Raw genomic sequence first — 9,969 nt, forward strand, 5'->3', positions numbered from 1 at the left:
ATTATCCCGGACTAATACTGGGGATGGTCAAGTGATCTATCGACAAATTTATTAGCGTGCGTGAGCTCTCGGGATTGTCGGGGAAAGAAATGATGGGACCTGAATTACACAATAAGAGAGGGTTAGACTGCTAGGGGATTAAACCCGGGGTTACTCCGATGTTCAAGTTAGGGTTTGCTTAAGATATATGGTATGCAAAATGAAGATGGAGAAGATAGGGTCGGAGTTGATGGAGTTGAAGAAAAAATCAAAACCCTTGTCATTACCTTTGTACGCGCCTATATAGTTGTTTGGGGAGCATCTCCACGTTGATCATATTATTATCATTGCGGGAGTTGATAAGGGGACCAGATCCGACAATCGTTGGTTGCCTCCCCATTCGTCCAGTGCCACATGTCCGTAGGGGGTATATAGGAGACAAGACTTGACAACATCGTAACCGCTCCTCCATTCTCAGGATGCCACACGTTTGGGAATATTTGCAGTTGATCTCGTCCGGAATCTGAGTCAGATGGAGGCCGCCTGTGCTGTCGTCGGCGTTGACGGGGGTCCTCGAGAGGCGGTGCTGGCGCTGCACTTACTGCAAAGGCTGTCGCAAGAGGGTGACGGAAGGCGATGACGAGGATGATGAGGTGGGATCTCCTGCGCGCACTCAGACAAGCACCCAGGCCGTTAGAGACCAAGAACCAAGGAAAAAGTCCCCGGGTCAGACCCTCCGACGCTCAAGTCAGGTACTTTTCCCCCGGAAGCACAGTGAAAAGACGAAAAGTAAAGCATGAGTGTCAAAAGATGAGTGAGCGTACCTGCGTAGGGAAAAAACCTCCCTTTTTATATGGCAGTGGGTACTTTTGGAGTCTGATGAGTGTCAGAAAATGTCGGGTGTCAGGATTTGTCGGGCGGTGAATGACATATGGCATCTTCTTATAGGCCTGAGAAGGGATCGGGGGGCAATGAGTCTTAGACCGTTAGCATATTCCCTGACATGCAGTGATTATTATCTAACAAGTTGTTATGATTCCCTAGCTTGATTGTCGTATAGTGCATGCCCACCCAGGTCTATTACCCCTGGACTAGGTCCCTGTATCTGCAAACCTTGACCTGTGAGCATAGACCTGCATTTCCTATCCTGTGTTTATCGCCCCGTAAATCCAGATCTGTACGTCCAGCTCTGCATTTACCATTTGGTAAATCCCGGTAACTCCAGACCTGCGCTGACCGCCCTGCCAAGCTAGACCCTCGCTTGCTGCTCCTTACGTCTCGTCCTGTATGCACGACCCTGCTCCGTCTTCTATCCTGTAAGTCCTGACCCATACGCTATAGTCCCCATATCTTGTCTTGCATATCTTATCTTGTATTCTGTAAGTCCTGACCTGTAAGCCTTAGTCCGCCTATGTGATCTGTGTGTCCTGCTCCGCGTATCCTGGTTTGCATGTCTTATTCTGTATCCTGTAAGTCCTGCCCTGTAAGCCTTAGTCTGCCTATCTGCCCTGTACGTCCTGGTCCGCGTATCCTGATCTACATGTCTTATCCTATATCCTGTAAGTCCTGCCCTGTAATATCCCGATCTGTACGTCCTGCCTTCCGAGTTCCTACTGGCCCGGTAGGCCTGCCCCCTGAATGCCACATAGGCTTAATCATGACCACTCTGTAATCTTGACCTTTGACTTACACGTAGGCTGGCCCTTTGACCGCCATGTAGGCTTGACCTCTGACCTCCACACAGGCTTGACTTCTGACCTCCACATAGGCTTGACCTCTGACCTCCATCTAGGCTTGACTTCTGACCTCCACATAAGCTTGACTTTTAACCTGACCCCTCTATCATGCACAGTATCAGCAGTCACTATTGGCGAGCCCATATAGGGCATAGACCTGTCTTTAGTATAAAAAAAGTGCCATCGATGCAGAGTAACCTTGGGAATATTCGAAGTCAGGAGATGGCAGTGGCAGATTCAGGAATTCAAGCATGGAAGGGCGATTTTTACGTGCAACAAGGGGCGGGGTATCCTTTATCTCCACCGGTCTGGAACCCAATAGTACTAGGGGTTCTACCGCTGACAAGGGAGATCTGCCCCTGGGAGATGATGTCAGGATCCACCTTTGAAGGAGAGAGTTGGCAACTAGGGTCGAGATAAAGATTATGTCCGTGATTGCAGTAGGGACTCGAAGGGAATTTATTACCAAAACTAACACTACGACAAATCTGGTCTTTCTCAACAGTGGAAAATCATTGAGAAAGCCCCAAAAAAAATCCATTGTAAATCGACCTGTTGAGAAAGATAGGGGCGCTTAAAGACAATAGTTAAAAACTGTTGTCTTTTCACTTGAAGCACAATGGTGAAAAATCATTGTCAAAGACTGTCCTATCTTTCTCAATGCGTCGATTTACCATGGATTTAAAAAAGATTGTAATTAAACATCAATGATAAGGAAAAATGTTATTTGCTTCTGTTGACAACATGAAATTATAGAAATAAGATTTCACAAAAATCATCCTAATTATTTGAGATGATAGACTATTGCATAATCACACTCAACATGAGAAATATTAGGGCTAAAGAAAGGTTAAGAACCAACGTAAATTGAAAATAGACATTACCTTACTTTTATATCATTGAGGTAAAATCAAAACATTTTGAAGCTCAAATGGCATTTTTTGCTTCAAAATTTTATATTTTTCTTTGTTGATCACCTATACTTGCCACACAATTTACTCAGTAGCTATAAATAAACTTAAATATGGTGTAAAAGGAAAAGAAAATGGAAATTTAATTAAAAAATGTTGCAAAATATAAAGGAGCTATAGTAGCAAGTATAAATTCATATTAGTTGGGTCATTGTAGTGCAAATTAACTTGAAAATAATACGTTTTCTGATGTAAACTGATACAAATGACTTTAGAACCTCATCTAGAAGTAGAGCTTGATCTGCGAGTATGTCCAAGTTGAGAAAGGATAATAAGTTCGATCTTACAACTCCCGATTACCCATAGAGTCAGAGAGAGAATATTTTGATCCACGATTATATCCTAGTCGGGAGAAAATAATAGGCTCAATCTTATGACTCCTAAGAACCTAAGGAGTCAGAGAGAGAATAGCACGTGAGATATGCCGATGGATGCATTGGTCCAAGGCCAAGTAAATTTGAACCCTGAAAAGGGCAATTGTTGATGGATGCCTCGGTCCGAGATCGAATGAATTTGGGCCTTGAAAAAGAAAATTGCTTATGGACTCCTCGGTCTGAGACCCAATAAATTTGGATCCAGAAAAGGACATTGCTAATGAACACATCGGTCCAAAAATGAGTGAATTTGGGCCCTCAAAAGGACAATTCTTGATGGGCATTGTGGTCCACGATGGAGTGAATTTAAACCACGAGACGAGCAATTATTAATGAACGCTTCTTATCCTGTTTGAAAGCTTGACGAGATGAAGAGCTGGGAACGACAAGCGATGACTCCGGGACAAAGATATGCGATGACTCCGGGGAAGATGAATAATGATGGATCTGAGAAAACCAAAGCAGATCCTGAAGTAGCCCAGTAAAGAATACCTCCCAGTGAAGAAAATAGCAGGTTGAAGCTAGATCTGAGAAGACCAGAGCAGATCTACGAGGACTCCGATGAAGAATGCCTCCGATGTTTTCTCTCCTACGCACTATGAAACCAATCAACAAAGCGTTAGTGACCTAAGACCGAGGTAGGAATCCTTGGCTAGACCCTCCGACGCTTAAGTTAGTCTCCTCTGTTCCAGCCGGGAAAAAGAATAAGAAATTCAATAAAACTGATGTGGAACTAGGGTTTCAGTGGTGATGTTGCACGTATCTTGCCAATGGAGAGGAATTCCCTTTTTATACCACCTCATATAACCTCCGCGATCATGAGGTGGACCCCGGTTTGTTAGAGTTTATTATGAGATGACGTAAGCACCTGTAATAATAGTTTAAGGAATCTATTTTGTATCCCAGATGTACCTTCTTTGTCGTCTAGCACACCTACGGAAGTTTCTAGGAACTGTTTCATGCTAAATTAACCAGATTGTCATACGGTCATCTATTATTCTCATATTGTTCATATATCCCATATATTTAGTTATACTAATCCCTATTGGCTATATTTATGAGATTTAGTAAGTGTAAGTGTCTTTATGCCCGACCAGATTTTGCCAAGTTGATCTTGTACTATAGTCTTATAAAAGTGTGTGTTTATATGCCCGCTTGAGATTATATTACCGAGCATATTATGCCTATGTTTAATCAGATATTTCCAAGCCGAGCCACTTCTGACAATCTTAATTTGTATGTTTGCTTGATCACCCAAGATTATATTACCGAGCGGGTTATGTTCATGCTCGACCGGGCTTCTGCTGCCGAGCGTATTATGCCTACGTTTGACCGGATATTTCCAAGCTGAGCCCCTTCTAACAATCTTAGTTTGTATGTCTACTTGATCGCCCGAAATTATATTATCGAGCGGGTTATGTTTATGCTCGACCGTGCTTCTACTACTGATCGTATTACGCCTACGTTTGACCGGATATTTTCAAGTTGAACCCCTTCTGACAATCTTAGTTTGTATGCCTGCTTGATCACCCGAGATTATATTATCGAGCGGGTTATGTTCATGCTCGACCGGGCTTCTGCTACCGATCGTATTATGCCTACGTTTGACCGGATATTTCCAAGCCGAGCCCCTTCTGATAATCTTAGTTTGTATGTCTGCTTGATCGCCCAAGGTTATATTTCCAAGCGGGTTATGCTTGACCGAGCTTCTACTATCGAGCATACTATACTTATATTGTGTTTATGTCTGATCGGGCTTCACATATTGAGTCGTGTTGAGTCTTATGATATGCAATCAGTCTTCATTTGACCAGCTATAGAGATTGCTTAGGAATGCACGCCTTTAAGCTTGGCCAGGCTTTGTATTCTCAGTTGAGCTTATATTATCGGTCGTGATTTCCTGCTCGATCGAAGCTTTCCTACTGGGCGTAAGCGCGTGTACTAATATTTAATTCATTTTGGTTAGTCCATCGCTATATTCTCGGTCGAGCTTTGCCTGTCAAGCATATCTACCCACGTCGTGCGCTCAGTCAGCTTTACTCGAGTCGGTCCTACATTCTCGACCAAAGTTATCTGTCCGAGCACATTGACCTCACCCATGTTTCTCTACTTCTTTTCTCTTATACTTATATCCCCTTTCATATTATTGTACGACATCCACTCCTTATAACTCATATCAGCTTCGATTCGAGACAGAGTGAATTTGGGCCTAAAAATGACAATTGCTAATGAGCACCACAGTCTAAGACTGAGTGAATTTAGACCATGGAAAGAATAATTGCTGATGTCCTACCTTAGTTCGAGACCAAGTAAATCTAGGCCTTGAAAAGAACAATTACCGATGTACGCCTTAGTCTGAGACTGAGTGAATTTGAACCTTGAAGAGGGCAATTGTTGTTAGACTCCTCGGTCTGAGATCGAGTGAATTTGAACCCTATAGAAGGCAATTGCTGATGGACGTCTTCATCTGAGACCAAGGGAACTATATTCGTGTCAGGAGAGAATAACTTGATCCGTGACTATGTATGAATCATGAGAGAATTGCTCGATTTGCGACTATGTTCGAGTCAGGAGGGAATAATAAGTTCGATCTCACAACTCCCTAGTACCCGTGGAGTTGGAGAGATAATAGAAAGCTCGATCTCATGACTCCTAAATGTCCGTGGAATCAGGGCTAGAATAAATGAGCTAACCCCCTTAACATAGAATGGGAGAGCGAGTGTTGGTTCTTGATCATAATAAATCTAGGCAAGCAAATGGGAATGATACTAGAAATAGATTGACTATAAGCTATGAAAATCTCCATGAGGCATAGTGAATAAGGAATTTTGGGCAATAATTTTGCTAACTTGCTAAGAGCATACTCACACCACTTTAAAAAAAAACAAAGGGAATAGTCAAAGTGTGGGGATATAAGACCACCACTGTTCTGCAAGAGGTATTGTCCCATTCCAAGGACATGCACAAGTACAAGCCTAACATTGACTTTCCTTCCCTTGCTGAAGACAACACCAGCTTATGTCAGTTCTTGTTGAGTTCATGCTCAAGACACTGCCTCCTATTAAACTTAGGATTAGAGAATAATTAGCAAGAATACATAAGACAATTAAGTGGAGGGGTCAGAAATTTGAAGAGATATCCTCGAGTGAGGGTGTTCACATGTCTTAGACAGTCCCAAGAAGGGAAGCCCTTGCATAGTTAGTTAGTTATGAAAAGAGAAACTTGACAGGTTTTATTAGAAGGAACTCATGTGGGTATTTACAAGTGCTGGTAGACTCATGAGGGCTGACCAAGCTTCTCGACTTGAAAGAGTGATTACTCGTGTGAGTCAGCAGCAACTTTTCTCACCTGTAAAGATTGTCTGCATATCTTACTGGGATATTCCTAATGGGAAGTTCTCAAACCATAATACTTCCCAAGCTAGGAACTTCCCGCCATGGCACATGAAACTTTAGGATCGAAAAGACGCTAGAAGGGGGGGTATTTATCTCTTTTTCAAAAATCATGAGAATACGTAGTAGAAAATAAATGAATGAAAGAAGAAGCACTAACACAAGTAATTTTACTTGGTTCGGAGCCTTCGACTACTCCTACTCCAATGCATGCACTCACTGACTGTTTTTGTTGGGCAATCACTATAAGCTCGAAAATATTACAAGAATTTAAGTACAATGTAATAGACTAAAATGTCCCGACAACAAGTGCAGTCTAAGCTTTAGTATCGGTTGTTGGAACAACTTTTCGGTGTCATGGAGAGCTTTTTAGAGCAGTGCATGAGAACAAAAATCTGAGTAATTGAAGTAGTGAAGCTACGTCTCGAAGGTCGTATATAGGACCTCTCTAGGCACTTGGAACCACCCTCGAGAGCCTGGAGTGTGCTGGGTGGCTGCGCCTCATTGAAAGTTTATCCCACAAACTTAATCCACCTCCGGGTGCCTGGACTGCTGACATGGGTTGACCAGTTGAAGTGTGCCACTGTAGCCCATCGTTCGGGTGCCTATCTATCTGTCCGGGCGCCTGGAGCACCTTCGGGTGCTTAGACATCCGGGCACCTGGACAAGCTCCGATCGCCTAAAGGCCCTTTTTTTAGCCTTTGATTTTTTGCATCATAAGATTATTTTCTACATCAAAACTTGAGCTTGACCATTGGTATTAACTGCACCAACAAAAACTTGTCAAGTGTATTTTTTGTCCGCCTAGTCATGTCTTGGGTCGATACTCGTGGACCCATTTGAGTATATACGTTCGAACGAGGATTGCAAGACACATTAATGTAGTTCCATATAAATTTATTTATTTATATAATAAAAATTAATGTGGGCTATTATACATTTTTATCATTCAATTTTTAATTTATTTATATTAAATTTTCTAATGAATGACTATTATATTTTTTAAATTTATTAATCTACTCAGTTATTTATTATTCTTATTTTTTCTAAATTTATCAAGTGAAATAATTTATGTTGGTGCAGGGAGCACCGAACGATTGAATCTGATTTTTGATTATGGTAAAAGATTCAAAAGTTAAGATGTCTTGTTATTTAACAAGTGTGAGTGAGCTTGCAGGAAAGTCCTAAGTTGTCTTAGGCAAAAGTCCTAGTTGATTCTAGGCAGGTGGAAAGCCCTAGCTGTGGTTAGGTAACGAAGTCCTGGTCCGGGGGATCGGGCAAACCCTTAGCAGGTCGAGGATGTTGGAGAAAATCCTAGAGTCGAGGACTCTAGGTGAAAATCTCGGGGGTCGCGGACACCGGGAGGAAGGCTAAATAGGTCTGGATCGGACATTCACATGAAGTCCTGGCGTCTCGGACGTTGAGCAAAAGTTCAGTCGGTCTGGAGGACCAATCTTGCAAAAGGTAATTTCTCCTGAGAGGAGTAGGTGAGGACACGTTTTCCGTTGATGGAACAGTTGGCGTCGGTTTGACGTAAAATTTTTGGGAAATCCAAAAGTCAGAACCGGGCAGCCCGAAGACTGTCAAATAGTTCTATTAATCATTATGTATTATACTAACTTTGTTTTGTAGGATATGTTTGACATTTTGAACTAACGCATCTTGCAGGGAACGACAAGCACATGAAAGCTCGAATGAATAGGGTTCAGGCGCTTCCGGGGGTGCTAGAGGCGCCTCAGAAGGCTTGGTCGAAAGCTCGCGTGGAGAGGTGCGAAGGTGGCTTCCATGCCCTTGAAGGTGCCTTCGAAGAGATAAAATTTGTGGAAAGCGAATGTTATCGACGACCGAAGCTGTGTTGCTAAGATTCGAGCTGGAGGTGCCTTCAAAGAGGTTGAAGGAGCCTTCAACAACTTATAAATGTCCTCTTCGAGCAGTGCATCAACAACAACTCATTCTTACGATTCTTCTCTTAAATGCTGCTTTAAGGACAATACTACGACTCTGCGATGCGACTTTGACGACCGAAAGTAAGACTCTGAATTCCAAAAGTCGTCGGTATAATTATTATAAAGCATTCAAATTATATTTTTAGTGTACTCATCCTTGTAATTGAAATTTCTGAATTGATAGTAAATTGTCCAATGAAAGTGATAAACGATCACGGGCTTTAAAGTAGGAGTCGTCACAAGCTCCGAACCAAATAACCAATACTTGTTAGCGTTTGTTTTAATTTATTTTACATTTTATTTCCACTACGTGCATGATTCTGTTCGACTATTTTTCGAAAAGTGTGAAAAGTGACAAGTGCTATTCACCCTCTCAATCCTAAAATTTATTCAGAATATATATATATATGATTAAAGAAATTATTATAAGTATCGAAAAACGAAAATGGCTCAATATTTAGTCTAATATTATTCTCGATTTATTTTGATTCTTAATTTTCTAAAAACTCGAATACTATTCCATGATTGAATGAAAGTTAAAAAATAATTAAAAATATATAATTTTAAGAAGACGGAGCAGAAGATTTCGATGCCGAAGGAACTAACGATCGAATTGAATGATGAGATAGTTGAAGACCCAATGCATTGAGAGTGTTGAGATCGTTGAAGACCTAGGCACTGAGAGTGTTAACACCGAGACTACTGTTGAGACTGATATAGTCAAAGGCCTAGGCACCAAGAGTGTTGCCGAGACTATAACTGAGACTAAGATAGCTGAATTGCTAAGTCTAAGCCATTAGAGAGTAGAGCTAAGAGGGCTATGAATTTCTAAGAATACCAAGATAATGAGACCCTGAGTCTGTCAAAGTATTGAGCCATCGAAGAATGAGGCTAAGAGACTATTACTTCTATGTTAAGCCATTTACGAGTGAGACTAAGAGGGATATTGAGTTTCCGAGATTGCTAAGATACTGATGTTGGATCGAGTCACACGTGAGAGGGGGATGAATCACTTGGTTTTGAAAACTTATTCTTTTTGAATTTTAAAAGATAAGTACACAGTGGAAAACTAAGAAGGCGAAAAAAAAATAAGCAGATAGAATACGAACGCAAATGGTTTTACTTGGTTCGGAGCTTTCGAAAATTGCTACTCCAAAACCCAGGTCCTACGGACCTATCGATGGATAATTCTCTAAAATACCTCTTCTAGTACCTCCGAGAAGGGAATTGAATACAAGAAATTTAGGAACAAGTATAACACACTGTACTTGTCCTTTTGCAGTAAATAAATACAAAAATTAAAGTTACCAAACACTTTTCAGAGGACGATTGGCTCAAGCTCGGTGTTTGGGTGGCTTCTTAGTAGTAAATGAGCGTAGCAACATTGTAGCATAGTTGTAGCAGGAAGCCGGAGCAGTCAGAGCTTCACTCGGATGCATAGAAGCTTGTATGTGACTTGTGTTGGAGAAGCTTAGTCGAGACTGCCTTATAAAGGACATGGAAGGCGCTTTCCATGAGCATTGAAAGTGCCTTCAATGCGAGAAATTTAATTCCAACTTTGCTGCGCCTTA

This window comes from Zingiber officinale, chromosome 4B (assembly GCF_018446385.1).
Source record: "Zingiber officinale cultivar Zhangliang chromosome 4B, Zo_v1.1, whole genome shotgun sequence".
Lineage (NCBI taxonomy): Eukaryota > Viridiplantae > Streptophyta > Magnoliopsida > Zingiberales > Zingiberaceae > Zingiber > Zingiber officinale.